This window comes from Leguminivora glycinivorella, chromosome 12 (assembly GCF_023078275.1).
Source record: "Leguminivora glycinivorella isolate SPB_JAAS2020 chromosome 12, LegGlyc_1.1, whole genome shotgun sequence".
Lineage (NCBI taxonomy): Eukaryota > Metazoa > Arthropoda > Insecta > Lepidoptera > Tortricidae > Leguminivora > Leguminivora glycinivorella.
In genome coordinates this window covers 7,633,548-7,650,682 of record NC_062982.1, presented here as the reverse complement: position 1 = coordinate 7,650,682, position 17,135 = coordinate 7,633,548, and the positions used below count along the sequence as shown (strand labels likewise).

At 35.2% G+C, this 17,135-nt stretch overlaps 1 protein-coding gene across 1 annotated transcript in view; it reads right to left on the bottom strand.

Annotated features, from left to right (window-relative positions):
• LOC125231690 overlaps positions 1 to 16,056 on the bottom strand; it is a 359,160-nt gene extending 343,104 nt beyond the window's left edge. Inside the window, 1 exon segment of the mRNA XM_048137216.1 lies at positions 15,847 to 16,056. The gene's annotated coding sequence lies outside the window, so the exon portion shown is untranslated.
• Between the last annotated feature and the right edge of the window lie 1,079 nt (positions 16,057 to 17,135).

Below are 17,135 nucleotides of genomic sequence, written 5' to 3'. Positions count from 1 at the left end.
ACATATTTTTTAATTAAATTTTTATAAAATATATTTTATTAAAAAAATATTTTATGTCGATTTCCATAAGTTTCCTTGATTGGGCCATTGCTCTAAATTTCCTAAGTCCATTGATGGCGACTTTGTGGTCCAATGAAGCGACTCTGGTCCAAAGAAGGCAACAGGTTATGAAAACTTTTTCACGATTTTTGACAAAATTTATTATACTCTTTTTATTGTGAATAAGGTAATTCAAAATAGATGTCAATAATTGAAACTTCTTAAACTAGTTTTATTTTTTGGCTTAAAATCTATGAACTATAATTCATGCGAAGTTAAGTGGTCCAGTGATAGCAACCTTCCCCTAAAGGAAATATGACCTTTATTTAAAAATGGAAAAAGAAAGTTAATATATATTTCACTTTTTCTCTTTTGCTTATTCCTACCTACCTACCTACTCTTAAGCCTTTCTACCTAATATTCGATTTAAGATTATTTGTATGATGTAATTGGAAAGTATCGTGAGATGTGACCTAGATGTGGGTGGCCTAAATGTTTACAAGTATCTGCCGCGAGTCCTGAATATCTAGTTCAATTCCAGCCTCGGTTAATGAAAACGTCTTGGTTACTTTTTCTTTCTTAAAATATTATGTTGTTTATTTCAGTTTAAACCCATTTAATTTTTAGGAATATTATCGGGTTCGATTCCCGGACAAAATAAGCATAGTTTTTTGAATATTAAAGAATGTTTTAGTTCTTTAAACAAAATCGCCTTTTTAAGGTTGGCACTTCCCGTAACAGGCTCATGAAATCTAGCCACACTGTATAATATTGAACCGTAGTTCAGAGTAATAAGACATTACGTTACGAGTGCGGAAAACCGGGAGTTCGAAACGAGTGGCGATAAACTAATACACGACCACATACAGTACGATACACGTGCGAAGTGGGAATTCGTACCTCGTATCGATTTAAAATACTCCGTTAGGTCGCCATCTAGTTTCGAATTCCCTATTTTCAGAACTTTTAGGGTAATATATAAAGAGCGGTAGCGCAAGTGAATTCACAATATTATATGTTCCATTTTTTTAGTAGTCCAGTTTTTGCTTCCGCTAAATAAGCCATTCAAACGATACACAATATATTTTTAATTGTAAACAGTTTTCTGTAGTAAACTACAACCCAATTTAATATTTAAAATAATGCTTTTCATTACATTTGCTGTGAAATATAATAATATAACCTATATTGCATCTACGTGTAATGAACGACAGAGTAATATTATATAAGGAGTTATGGATTTAGTTTTACAAATTGAGTATCCGATTCCTACATTTAGTTCAGACTAAAGTCTTACAAAGATGATATATAGAAGAGAAATTTCGACGGCTTTCGCTGTGGCAAGGTAAAGACGCCGGTTCGAATCCGGCCTTCATCACTGGTGGTGCTCGTCTTTTTTTCTTTAGTTTATGACATCTTATTTCGATTTTAAATTTATATATAGTACCTAGTGTTACTTAAAAAAAAAAACTCAAATCAAAATATTTATTAAAAATAATTTGATTTGTTCCCATGGTTGCGTATAGATGGCAGCACCAGTCTCTCTAGCTATATCGTAAACCTGTAAAGGTTTCGTATAAGAGGTGCAAGCACATACTGCTTGCCCTTAGAGTTGGTCAAAGATGCCTAGTCTTACAAAGATGACATAGGTATAGAAGAGAAATTTCGACGGCTTCCGCTGTGGCCGGGTGGCCTAGGGGTTCATGGCGTTTGCCCGGATTGCTAAAAACGCCGGTTCGAATCCGGCCTTCACCACTGGTGGTGCTCGTCATTTTTTCTTTAATATATGACATCTTATTTCGATTTTTAATGTTTCAATCAGTCAAGGATTTTTGTTGTATCTGTGGTAAACTAATCTGAAAATAAATTTGAGAATAGTTTTTCGCGGAAATTGTAAATTATTTTCTTTAGACATTACATTTGAACTTAGTGTTTGCGTGTGGTCATAAAGTAACCTAATAAAAAACAATGGATTTTTGATATTTTTTTTCCGCTGTGTTTTCCTCTCAAATGTGTTGAAAAACATTTCTTGTGGAGTACACGCAATGTTTTACCTGCCCTTACCTCCTTGTTGCATTTGTGTTTTAGGTACGATGACGTGACGTCACTGTATGTCAACAGCAATACAAACGTAGTAGGTAAATTTTACTCAAGGAACTGTAGTAGGTAATGCCAATCGTCGACGCTAGACGCCAACAGAAATGCAATCTGGTTTGTCATCGCCCACAGAAGTCTGTTTTCTTTGCATAATACAGTGCCATCATAATGACTTCATCGTGTTTATAAAAAAAAAACGTTTTTACATGATAGGTCGAGGTCTCATAAGTCGTAAAAACCTATAAATAATATTTGCATTCAGATTTAACGGCAAGAAAAAATTGGCCAGAGGAAAAATAATATTGTGAATTCGCCGCTAGAGGCGCTAGTGAAAGGTCTCAAAATGTCATAGATAAGGCGGGGCCTATTTACTGATCTTTAGCGACTAATGTAGAGACAATCAAACATAAGAAAATATAAAATGCTGCTAAGTAATATCGCATCTTCCGTCATATTAAGGGCAGACAGCAATGTAAATTCGCATGCGAAATCGGGAATTGCATATTTTGATTTACATTTTTAATGAGGAAGCACACTGAAATTTTATCCCGCCAGCGCGTAGGTACTAACAGCAACACTCGATGCAACTAACCATAGACTTTATGCCCTTGTAATAAGGATGACAAATGTACAGAGAACAATGTTGCGAATCCTGACGAATAGCACATATAAAGCAATATATAAGTGGCGCTGCAATCGGAGGTGTGTAAGGGTTTGACAATCTCTTAGCCTTCTCGGTAGTAACTCCGCCTACGAAGCAAGAGGAGGCTATATTCCCTCTAGGCTTACCGCGTAGTTTACCAGTTGAACCACTAGGAATTTTCTTCCCAATAAATTTACTGATAGTAAGGGCTAGGCAATAGGTAGATTAGGTTTGTCGGGCACCTACAGATGCCCGAAGGGCAAACAATGTAGGAGCCCCGCAGCGCAGCGGGGCTCCGTCGAAACAGTTGTCGCATCTGGTTTCGTATAAAAAAGCAGTCTTACTATCAGTAAGTCTATTGGGAAGAAAATTCTCAAGTGGTAAAACTATGCGGTAAGACTACAGGGAATAGGTAGCAAGAGGCCCCGAGATCAAGTCCTGATGAGAGCTTAATACTTCATGGGTGTAATATTTAGCCCCACACATTACCGGTAGGTAAACGTTATTTCATGTGTTAGAGGGAGAAAAAATATCTTCTCGTTCTCACACATAAAATAACATTGGCATGGTCCGGGGGTGTAATGTATTATGGATAAATACCTACAAAAACCTACAGAGTAAAATCTATCTAGTACCTATCCTATTCCATCGTAGGCCACGTCTTGAGCTAGTCTGTGGCCAAAGTAATCATTAAAAAAAAAATCTTATTCTTTATCTGTGCAAAAGTCGTCGTAGGTCACACACAGTTTTTAAATTAATAATCTGAAAAAATCAAATCGAGTGCAAGGAGTTCCACACACATTTCTTTAGATTATGAATTTTCAGATTAATCTGACAGATTGTATACAACAGATTATGAATTTTAAGACTGATGCCAACCTTAAGGTGGCGCCATTTGTCATAACCTTTCAGTGTGCCTCTTCGGTTTTAGTTACATTGCGGACTGTATTGAGGACCGTCTATCGCTGAAGGATCTAACTAGATCTCGTGACGCCAAGTCTAGGTTACGCCGCTTCAGTTTTTAATAAAGCAAGTGCATGAAATAACGTTTTTTATTTATATTACCTATCACAACGTTATTATAACGTTATACCTATCTATGTGTATGTACCATACCTACGATCAAATATTATCGCCTCTATTACCTAGGCGTTAGAGGCTTGTTCAGATATTTTTGAGTTCCTCGGGAATTATTATCTGATGGTGAATGTATCCCATGTTTTTACTTCAATCATCACAAATTAGCTCCGTAAGTCCATGCTAAAACGTAGTGATTCAATGCTCTTTGGTCCATGCCTCTTGTTTTGGTAACGATATTTATATACCGATTAGGTTGTATATGGATTCTCCAGGACGTCTTATTTTGTATGAAGACTGCCAAGATCTTAAAAACAAAGCAATAAGTATCACATCACAACACATTGAAAACATAATGCTATTTGCCTCTCTATTGCTCATGAACATCCGTACGGTTTTGATAATCGATATAAAGCTAGCAAGCCAGGTAATTTTAATTTAGGTGAATAGGTATATTTTTATAAATTTAACTAAATTGTACATCTATTACCTCATCAAATAATATTTTGAACGTGTTAGGACTAATACACACAAGCGTATTTTGGTGCGGCTAAACGTTTGCCTGTGTAACTAAATAAACGCTCATTAAAAAAAATGCTAGTCTGTAACTGCCCTTATAACGACTATGTGGAGCCGGCATTATTGACATAAATGTGTGACGTGGGTATATTAGTTAGTTCCGCTACTGCCCGCTTGGAATCATCGGTACCTATATACTCTATCGCCTACGAGATGACGCTTGTTAAACACATGAAACGAAATTATTTAACGGCAATAAATCTACCATTAATTAAAGGACATTTTAAACCAAGAAAGTGTTTGATGATAACTCGAATTGTATGATTAAAGTCGCATTTGTTGTTATTTAGGTACAATACACCTACGAGTAGACCTACACATTACTACTTTTATTTACTTTTAGGTACTATACTTTTTAATATAAGAAAGTACATTGTAGAGTACATAGTCCAGATTCAATGACCGTTAAGCATTTAACATTGAAATCAGATAACCTACCTACCCACATTAGTTACAATTATACGACTTAATGGTAAGTCGTATAACTGTATATGGATTCATGTATTCGTTTGTTAACTAAGTGACCTGGGTATGACCCTTAAATTCCTTAAACTATGTCCAAAAAGGGTATGGGCACAATAATTCCATTTATCTGTATGTGGTGGGGCACATCACAGCAGAGCCCAGCACGGGAAGTACATGCACCTTACAGAAAGCACCAGCAGCACAATAATATAAGACTGTAGTCTGTGTGCTGTGTTGGTCAGAAGGGAAGGATTCCCAGGGCTCAACGAGTACCGCCGATGACTATTACCTACCGACGTACGAGTAGGTAGTATATAAAAAAAAAGAATGATAAAATGCCTGGGCAATTCATTGTAATTTAATCTTTTTATTCAACGAATTAAAGTCAATTCAATAAATGTGGTAAGATCATAAGCATATCAAATATATTTTCAGTTCACCTGCATTTGGTCGTAGTTAATAAAGTACACGATTAGTTAACCTTATGCACCCAGGTGAACAGAGTAAACGAAAACATTAGCTCGAATTTGACAATGACGTTAAGGTGAACAAAGTATATTTATAGTTTACCTAATTCACCCAGGTGATCTGAGCTGGGTGAACAGAGTCGACTACAGGGTTTTTTTTCTTATTGGAAACGAAGATATTGGAACGCAAGAAAGCGACATTGCTCTGAACTGACTCACGGACATCTTTTATGAGCCAAAGTAAAATGATGCAAATATTATTTTTACTTCGGCTGATATAAAAAAGTCTATTTACTCAACAGACCGGAATAGAAGGCATAAATAAAATGAAACAACGTAAGAAAAAGCTAAAAGAAAACGATAATTTGACACTGGAAAGCATTGTTTCTGGGGGCCGATTTTTGAGTCTCACGGCGTTCGAATTCAGAAAATTGTCACTGAAAATAATAGGCAATTCACCGTTTTCAACCGGTAATACCGGTATTTTAGTGACAGTGAGATTCAAAAATCGGCCCCCTGTATCGTGAACAGCGGGATATTATTTTAACGTTACCGATTTACTTTCCAAATACCTATATGTGAACATAAAATATTGTTTATTTTAGACATAAATATGAGGAACAAGACGTAATGCAAGATTAAAGATTGCAAAAATAAAATAAATTTCCTTTTAAAGTTTTAATTTTACAGTAAGCAATAAAAGAACTGCACAAGCTGCAACGGTTTTATTGTGACCTTGCACTTTTGTCGCAAGATGGCGCTACGGCACGAAGGTTTCTTGGGTATTTCAGGAAGTCACTTGATTAAGATATGGAAATATTTTGAACGTCGAATGAATTTCGCGGCCGTTGGAAGATCAAACTATGTTGACATTGTTGACATAAATTTATCTGAGTTTTGTGCTTCATTTCCGCAATTAAATTCCTTCAAACCTTCAAGAAAAGAGCGTACACCCATCTTAAAGGTCGGCAACGCACCTCCAACACCTCTGGTGTTTCGGGTGTTCATGGGCGGCAGTGATCGCTTACCATCAGGCGACCTGTCTGCTCGTTTGCCTCCTATCCCATAAAAAAAGTAGGTACCAGACTAGGCTTAACTTGAACTAGTTCGTTATATAATAATATGTAATATATATTCAGTTAGCATTGTAGCATTCGTTTATTTTTCCTCATCAACTAAGATAAATGAAGCACTAAAAATATTATATTTTTTATTATCTCAGGTTACAAGAGTAGCGCTTAATAAACTATTAAACTTCTTGCCGATTTTTCTTTAAAATACAACAAATGTTGTAACCTAAGTGCCTGCAGCAGGTAATGGTAAGGCACTGGTCCCATCGCGAGCTAGTAAGCTATGAGCTATCGGCTATAAAAACGAACAAAAGATAATCACTCCCGTGTAAATAAAAGAGACACGGCAATGTTTATAGTTACTCGCCCAGCGGTGAGCTATCAAAATCGCCGTGTCTCTTTTATTTGCACGGGGGTGCTTATCTTTTGTTCGTTTTTGTAGCCGATAGCTCATAGCTTACTAGCTCGCAGTGGGACCAGTGCCTAAAGGCAGGTAAAAAAAATAACCGAAATAAACAAAAGCGCGTGTCCAAACGAGGAAAAACGCAATGAAATAGAAACAGAGGATAGATGAAATGACAACATGGGGGAATGAGTCTGCAAAAGAAGTATATAGGCAGAGGCAGTAGTAGTACTTTAATTTGAAATACAGCGATGCTGTTCTATAATAATACATGTCTGTATCTGTATCAAGTATCTGTATCAGAATCAAGTTGGTTATGTGCTGAATTCAGCCCTGCGATTTAGAAAACAACATATTTAGCTATGGTGGCGCTTTAAGCAAGCCGGAGTTAATAAGATACATACATACAATACAATCACGCCTGTTTCCCCTAAAGGAGTAGGCAGAGCACATGAGACTGCTAAAGTTACAGTGCCACTCTTGGCAAATAAGGTTGAAAGAAAACGAAACTGTGACATTGCAGTGACAGGTTGCCAGCCTCTCGCCTACGCCACAATTTAACCTATATCCCACAGTCGCCTTCTACGAGATATCTGTATAATTAATAACATAAAAGAAGATTATACATGTCATCGACCGATCGCAAAATTAAGCAAGTTGTAATTTTTTTAGTCTATATTGTCTCGTTCCTTATCCTTGCTAGCAACTAAAGCAACCAAACGAAACCCAAGTATCATACATATAAATTGATTTAATATGACTAAGTAAATACCATCAAAACATTCATTACACAGAAATAATAAGATCTACCTAATCACCTGTCTTACTATGCGATCGGCCGTCGACATAAAGACTACCGGTGCTGGGGCATAGGTACTTTTATAACCCTATAACATCCTCGGACCATTCGATCTATTAATAAACCGGTTTTTACTGAACCGAGACGGACTCTGATATGATTTGACCTTAACATTCGTAACACATGTAATTTGAGGGCAGTATCTAATGGTCATGAACACAGCAATCCATAGACAATCCACTGTGTGCGTAGCTGAATGCACAAATGCTCACGAAACGCTCACGATAATATCTTTCGTAGCTATCTATCTCTATCGCTCTTGCGTATTGGCGCGACAGAGTTAGACTACCTTTCGCGGCGTTTCGTTTTCGTTTCGTGTCGCGGAAATGCCTTTCGGCTACGGGGCCTGATCTCCGAGATGTCTCGGAGAAGAAAATATGCAAAATTTTCGACAGATGAAAAGGTTATAACGGACAAGGGGGTACAAAAAATACCTGAAGCCACACTATCCGATCCGATATCGGATGTAGAAATAAAAACGATGTAAAAGGCAGATGTTAAAGATGACACATTTAATGTACATAGGATAATTAGGATATATCATATCAGTCTGCCTACATCCGATATCGGATCGGATAATGTGACAACGCTCTTACTAACGCTGCCCCCTGCCACTATACAATCGAATTTAGATTTTAAACAATATTTTGAAATAACATTGAGATCCAATAAAATTGGAGAGCATAAAGGTTTTACATAGAAAACTTTACTCGCTGTTGTTTGTTTGTACTATTTATTAATACTATACCTTTGTAATTTTTCCCGATGTTAAAATGATCTATACAATGGTAGCTTAAAATGTATTTCATATTAATGGCCGCAAATGGTTCGATTCGTACTAATTACTTTTATCTTTATTATTCAACTAGCTTTTTCCCGCGGCTTCGCTCGCCTTAAATTCGAAAATTGCGGAATGCTTCATACAAACGCCCCCCCCCCCTTTTTAGGGAAGTGGGGGGGGGGAGGTAGAAAGAGAAAAAAGTAGGTAACCTATGGCACTCTCCATCCCTTCAACTATCTCCACTTAAAAAATCACGTCAATAAGTCACTCCGTTTTGCCGTGAAAGACGGACAAACAAAGAAACACACTTTATATTATTAGTATGGATATGGATGGCTTTCTCTACTTCAAGTAAAGTGCTAAAGTTTTATCACTATCGTCCGATTAGCTTATCGACTATCGTAACTGCATAGTGCATGAAAGTGGATCGGTGGAACGAGGTTGAAACTGTTGAAAGGTCATGACTGTGGTGGGTCAAGGGCGGATAGTAAAGGAAGTTTGGAATTGTTTTTTATCAAGCAGAAACGTCTGCGAGCGATACTGCATAATTTTAAATTAATCCATTTTTCCTTAATTTAAAAAAGACAGTTTGGTTGGTAAAAGTGTTTTCCCCTCACTAGCTCGGAAACACGTGTTTTGTCCTTTAATACCAGCGGGTAAAAACGCATTTTATCCACTAGTGGATAAAGTAATTTGACCTTGAATAGAGGCAAATTTTCTGCTTTAAAATTGATAAAAGTTGGTTAATCTAGTGATAAAGATGTTTTACCACCTGTGGAACTACTGGAAGCAGTGATAAACGCGTTTTTTTGCGTTGTACTTTCCTCGCTATAGTGAGGGGAAAAGTTTTGATTAACACGAGTGCAAATGTATTTTTTCTTGTTCTCGCAAGCTCAGGATTCTATTCTTCTTCGCTTCGCTCGTGGTTCAACTATAGAATCATTTCGCTTGCTCGTTTTTCAATTCCACACTCGGCGTTAAAATACAACTTTGCACTCTTGTATAATAAATAACTATTATACTGGACTCATAGTACTGGGCGCAGACTTCTGGCCGAAAAGTGTGGTTTTTGGGCGGTTCCGGGGCAACCTCCAATCTAACACCGGGGCAAACGACGCAACGGAGCCACGCTGTGACGTCATCGCCCAAATGAATTGATTAATTTTCTTTTTCTTGTTCTCTGTTTTTTTTTCTTCTTCTCTCTTTGTTTTTGTTATCTAAGTTTCGTGACGCATTGGTTATACTGTAAGGTCATGTAAACATGTTTTTTTCTAATAAATAGATAAATAAATAATATTAACCGTGATAGAGGCTATAGGATTAAAACTATTAAGAGGCCTTGACCTCACCTAACCTTTTTGCTTTTGAACGATCTCCCAATATTTCAAAATACCAGTGAACCTAACTGGCAGAGCACATGAAACCCCTGAAGTTCCAGAGCCACTCTTAGCAATGAAGGGGTTGTTAGAATACGAAATTGTTAATCGTGTGTGATGTGTGTTGTATTATGATATATAAAAAACCGGCCAAGAGCGTGTCGGGCCACGCTCAGTGTAGGGTTCCGTAGTTTTCCGTATTTTTCTCAAAAACTACTAAACCTATGAAGTTCAAAACAATTTTCCTAGAAAGTCTTTATAAAGTTCTACTTTTGTGATTTTTTTCATATTTTTTAAACATATGGTTCAAAAGTTAGAGGGGGGGGGACGCACTTTTTTTTCTTTTAGGAGCGATTATTTCATAAAATATTAATATTATCAAAAAACGATCTTAGTAAAACCTTATTCATTTTTAAATACCTATCCAACGATATATCACACGTTGGGATTGAAATGAAAAAAAATATCAGCCCCCACTTTACATGTAAGGGGGGTACCCTAATAAAACATTTTTTTTCCATTTTTTATTTTTGCACTTTGTTGGCGTGATTGATATACATATTGGTACCAAATTTCAGCTTTCTAATGCTAACGGTTACTGAGATTATCCGCGGACGGACGGACGGACGGACGGACGGACGGACGGACGGACGGACGGACGGACGGACGGACGGACGGACGGACGGACGGACGGACAGACAGACATGGCGAAACTATAAGGGTTCCTAGTTGACTACGGAACCCTAAAAAATGTTGATAAGATAAGATTCACATGTTTAAATTATTCACGTGCTCATACTTAGGTAAAATAAAAATAACAACACGACTAGGTATCTAACAATAATAAACTGTTTATCTTATCATCTGTATTAAAGTTTAATGTCACAAAATTAGCAAATAGAATAACCTATCCCACTCAAACACATGTTACAACTTAAATAAGTCTGACGTCAGTCTAATGTCTTGGAAAAATACTTTTAAGGGGGGGCGTGAAGCCAAAAATCGGAAGGTAACATAAGATACGCCTCGTTGCGCGTAAACTATAGTCATCCCGCGATTTTCAATGTTTTACCAGTAATACAATCACGCCTGTACCCCAAATGGGGTGCCCTAGGACAATCAACAACAACACCAATTATTTGCCAAGAGTGGCACTGAAACTTGTGTAGTTTCATGTGCTCTATACCCCTATATGGGGTTACCCCATGAGAGCCCCCTATAGAGCACATGAAACTACACAAAGTTTCAGTGCCACTTTTGGCAAATAATTGTTGTCATTGTTGATTGTCCTAGGGCACCCCATAAGTGCATAGGGCCTCCACAAGAAAAAATAATGGGTATTGGCAAATAATGGGTTGAAAGAAAATGAAACCAATAATCATAAAAATACTTCGGTGCAAAAATTTGCTTTCAATGTCTCTTGGCTATAACTATAATATTATTTAAATAGTTTTTTTACACTAAATATATTTGGATGTGGCATTGGATATAATTTTACCATGATAATGGCATTTGCAGCAAGCTATAAACATAACTAGTGCTTTTTTAAGTACAATTTGACTTGTAAAAAAAGTAAAAAAACCCACATCAAAACTTAAAAAGGAAGTAAATAGTCATAAATTGACCGTTGACTTCCAAATTGATGCATATGATTTAGTGGTCCGTCACATTCAAATCAGGCAATTACGGTAACAGTCCAGGAAGATGTGAGTAGAGATGGGCGGCGGGAAAATACCCGGGGTAGATATCGGGTATTTACCGGGTATTTACCCAATCTACCCGATATTTACCTTTTCTACCCTAATGGGTGGGTATAAATAAATATTGTAATAAAATGGGTCATAAATTGAATTTAATCGTGAAAAAATGTTTTCTTGGTATTGTATAATATATTTATATTTTATTAATATAGTTCTATAAACATATATCTAAGTATTTGTATTGAATAAGGAATTTGTTAAATATCATTGACATGCTTGTGTGTTTGTTACCTCCTCCTCCTAAACGGCTGAACCGATGGGGATGAAATTTTGTGTGCTTATTATAGTTCCTCTCAAGTAACAATTTCTGGTCCTATAGTGGTCGAGGACACCAAATTAAATCACACTAAATGGTCCTATAAATAGTCTATATTGGTACTGTAGAGCCGATTTGGCGCAATTATGCAGCCATTTAGTGATATAATAGGCCTATAGCAGTATCATCCGTGACGTTTAAGGTCTATAATGGTGATGTAATGATGACTATTGTGCTAATTTGTTGACATAGAGGACACAGTAACGCTATTATAGTATCAATGTATGCTATAGTAGCATTTGAGATTCCGTTATACAGGTTATTTTGTTCTATAATAGCAGTTGCCGTCCCTTTTAATGCGAAATTTCTAAAATAATTTAATGTGTGTAATATTTAACAAAAACTGTTCTAAACGAGGAACTGAACGAAAAGTGGCGTGTGAACTTGTGAAGTTTAGTGTCAATTAAAATAATTTGGATTTCATATACTTCCATCATTACTGCAAAAAGGTATGCGATGGAAATTTTACCGTTAAAAGAATATTAGTTTAATGGAGTATTTTAAATGCGCCCTCGATTTATACATGTTTTGAATAAAATAAATAAATATAATTTAATACAATAAAATTATTGGCACAATAGTTTCTACTATGGATCCAAGAAGTAAAACATACGCTTTTACAGTTCGACTATATCACTTATCATACGCATTCACTGCCATAAGCCTGCCATTGTGGATTCAATTAGGTTTGCATGAGAATTTAACTATGATCCAGTTTAACTTATAAGTTCTTTATATAGAAAACAATACTTGTTTTCAATGTTTTACTATAGAAAGATCTTTTAAACAGTATTAATAAATGTTGTTTTCTTTTTAGTATGACAAATCTAAACTACAATTGGTCGCTATGTGTACCTATTTTTAAAGTTAATTTCTAGAAAAACACTGTACGGAACCAGATACCGCATCTTTGGCCTGATTTCATAATTACGATGTATAAACACCATAAAGCAGCCTTTTAAGGTCAAAATTGTCATTTAAAAGTAATCGTTTTCTACTCTTATATATCTGATTTGGTTTATAAAACATATAGTAAACTCAGCTATAACGCTATTGTGTTTTAAAAGAGATACCGAAATCATTATTCAACAGGTCTGTGATATTTAAAGAGTCATTGTGGCGTATACGGCGATGAGATATAAAAGGCATTAGAAAACGACTATAACCTTTTCAAAGCTATATAAACGTATCCTGAAAACTTCATTATAAAAATAGCTCTATAATGGTATTCATATCACTACTATACAGTGTTAAATACTATAGCAGTGTTTTCCAAAGCCACTATATCCCAAAATAGTGGTATAGTTAGGTTTTAAATCTGTTAAAACACAACTACTAAAAATACTATAAGCGGCTTGTTGGTAACCTTAATAGCGCAAATTGATTGCATAACAGTGATTTCTAACACCATTATACAGTAATATTGTTCTATAATAGTCATATTTGATCCTGTTATAGACCAGGCCTATAGCGGCTCTATAAAATGGTGATATAAACGTTTACATCACTTCCTAATAACACCTTTTAGCTGTATAACGCAACAACTATAGCGGCTTGTCGGGAACCTTAGTAGCGCAAATTGATTGCATAGCAGTGATTCCTAACACTATTATACAATAATATAGACCTATAGTAGTCATATTTGATCCTGTTATAGACCAGGCCTATAGCGGCTCTATAAAATGGTGATATAAACGTTTACATCACTTCCTAATAACACCTTTTAGCGGTACAAGCTTATATAGCTAAAAGGTGTTACTGGAGGCTTTTATACGACAGGCGGTCACGCGAAAACCTTTATACGACATCTATAGTAGCTTTTAGCGTCGAAAACCAGAATTATAGCACTAAAATGTTACTTGCTGTTTGTTTGGTAAAGCCTACTATCTAGCCGAAGTCACATAGAAGGCATTATTACAGTCCGAATTCAAAGCAAGTGCAAGTACAAACTAAAGTATAAGTATCCCATAAATAAAAATAAAAAAAAGTAACTGACCGGTCAAGTGACTTATTGCACCCTTTAAATACGGATGCAACTACCTGGCGTTTTGCAAAGCTGTGACCTCATTGGCTAATGAATTTGAATTTGTCTGTCCACCGTGTTTAAGTTAAGTAAGTTATTTGAATACTTAGTGGGCCTAAAACATCTGGGGAATACAACTTTTTAATTGAATGTGGTAAATAACACATGATATATGGAATATTTGGAATCTCTGTTAACATTTTAATATTAGTTAGTCAAATATATATATTTATTTTAGTAGAAAAATATATTTCAGTCATGTAAATTAAGAATAATCTTTAATTTCATAGATTATTTTTTATACCCGCTCATTTGGGTAGATACGGGTAAATACCGGGTAGATTGGGTAGATATGGGTATTTTCCCGGTATTTACCCGTCAGCGCCCATCTCTAGATGTGAGTTATATATAGAAGGGGTCAGAGTTAGAGGAAGCGGTCAAGATTCATTTCCTTGGTCTGTGTCCGTGACCCAAAAGAATTGTTTGTAGAAAATGGAGTGTGGTTCGTTGAAGCAATACAGGTAGCAGCAGAAATGGATATGTGGGCAGTATTAAATAATATGAACACATGCATACTTTCTCAAGAACAAAGTTATGTTTTTTTTACCTTGAGTTCTGTTTTTTTATGCTGATTGTAAAGATGGTGTGATTAAAATGTTGCTTATATAAAACTTATATTAGTATTAGATGCATTTGTAGGTCAAGTAGGCCAACACAAATGAAAAAATGAAAATGAAATATTTATTTTTCAAGTAGGCATATTACAATGCGCATATGAACGTCAAATAAAGCTACGCCGGCTCTAACCCTACGCCTCAGCCTCGAGAAGATTTCAGTCCCCCCTCAGTTGGGAGGGGGGTATCCACTATGGGACCGGCAAGAAACTCGGCGGGCAACTTCTTTTCAAAACATTACATCTTATAATTAACATGCATTAAATAACAATTTACACAGATTAGTATGGTTACAATGAATGGCATATTATATTGAATATAAAAGTTGCATCATCAAATTATTGTTATATTTAACATACCTACAAACATGTAGCATTAAGCATTTAAGCATAAAATCAAAAAATTGTTGAAAAATCTGAATTTTTACTTGTGGATATCGGAAAGGCACAAATTTTAAGAGATTTACCGGGTTTTATGAAAAACAAGTATGGCAAAATAGTAAAGACAAAATTAATATTTCATTAATCAAGGTAGATTAATGAAATATTGGTAATAAATTCTCATTAGAGTTTATTTCATGGACATAATGAGGCTTCTTAAATATACTTAGTATGTTTAACTGGCATAAACATAGACTATGTTATGCCAGTTAAACATACTATTAGTATGCATAATTTGGAATTTTTTGTCACAGAACTCATTGTTGGTGAAAAATACTACAGCTAACTCATGCAGGTACCTAATTTGAAAGAACAGTGTCCAAATGTTATTAATGTTATTATTATACTATGTTTTTAAAGTTTGATGTTTAGGATAATACTTCCTCATTTTGTGTTATCAAACATAGTGCAGCTTAGTTTGAATTTATAAGACTTTTATCTGATTATCTCTGCATGTTATTATATATTGCACAGTCATTGTTGTTTTGAAGCATTTAAAGATCGTAAAACTTCAAGAAATCATTGAAAACACATCTATTTAATAGTCGACTTGTTCAACCGGCGAACAAGTATTTACTTCACACAATGATGAGTCAGTAATGGACAGAACTGATAAAGATTCAGTATCAAACAGTCAACAGATTTATCTGGCAAAATTGATAGGAAAATGGTACATACGCTGATACTAGAAAAGTGCGTACTACGACATAAACTTGCTGTCCTTCATAATTAATTAATAGAAAATTTAGTGCAAAAGATAAATAAATAAACCGTTACCTTTTTAAAATCACAGTCGAAGCAGGTCAACTCGAACAAAGTAGGCTGATGTTTTATACGCTATGTAATAAACGCACGCTGATACAATAGAGTAACATTGGTAAAAACACTAAACACTACAAATCCCACAACAACAAAGTATCACAAGCCCAAAAATATGAACTAATTCAAAAATACTCAACAATTCGTTTGCAAAATACACAACACGCTCGATTCTTACAAATCTTACAATATGACAGTTATTTCGGTGTTGCCATTGCCGTGAGAATACAGGTTTTTCGTGTTGCTATAGAAATAAATATTAAAATAATATTTTAAAACAAATATAAATTAATAGAAGGTAACATATAACAATTATTTTATTGAACAGTGTATTACTATTTATTCATATTATAACATAATATAGACTGGGCTCTACCTATAATGTAATATGCCTAATATTATCGAAACGTACTGTCAGCGCCATCTATTAGATTCTCACAGGTTTAATTGGCTTACGTATAAGCAAAACCAACCCTGCTTTATGACTTTGCAACTAATACCTGCATAAATGTATAGATGGCGCGCTAGTCAAACTTACAAATAATACTTTAAATAGCTCCTAGATGGCGCGATAATCATTTTCTTACTTTGAAATTTTTGTTAGGTATTAACTCAGTCTTGTTATTGTATATTATTCCCTGAGCTTGTAGATATGTATTAATTAATTATACATGTGACAAAATGCACATAGGCAGGAAGAATTTCTTGACTGTCTCTATAGGAAAGATGAATATCGCGCCTTTTTTCTACTGACAAAGTTTGTGTGCTTGAGTGAATGATTTCACTGGAAGAACGAAAATTAAGTAATATAAAAATAAATATGTCAATCTAAGTATGTAATTATTACCAACATGTTTTGATAGGATATTAGCCGAACTATGTTAAGTTTACTGGTAACTGATGATTTAGGTATTTAACTTTACTTTACTTCACATACATCAATTTTTTATTCAAGAGCTTCAGGAAGATCATAATAAAACAACTCAATAATAAAACTGAAACTTTTATTCAACTTATAACTCTCTCATATAAATAACGCTCTCCTTAAAAATAACTGGAAGCCTCTACATACAAAGACAGATTAAAATGTCACTTAATAGGATAGATTACAGAAATAATTACAAAACATCGACATGATGGTAGTATGTAAGTATTCTTAGAGACAAATAAATAATAAATACTGTCAATGTGCATTCCACGGGTCCATTCCATAGACCCTCCATACTGATTAATGTTACCTACTCTGT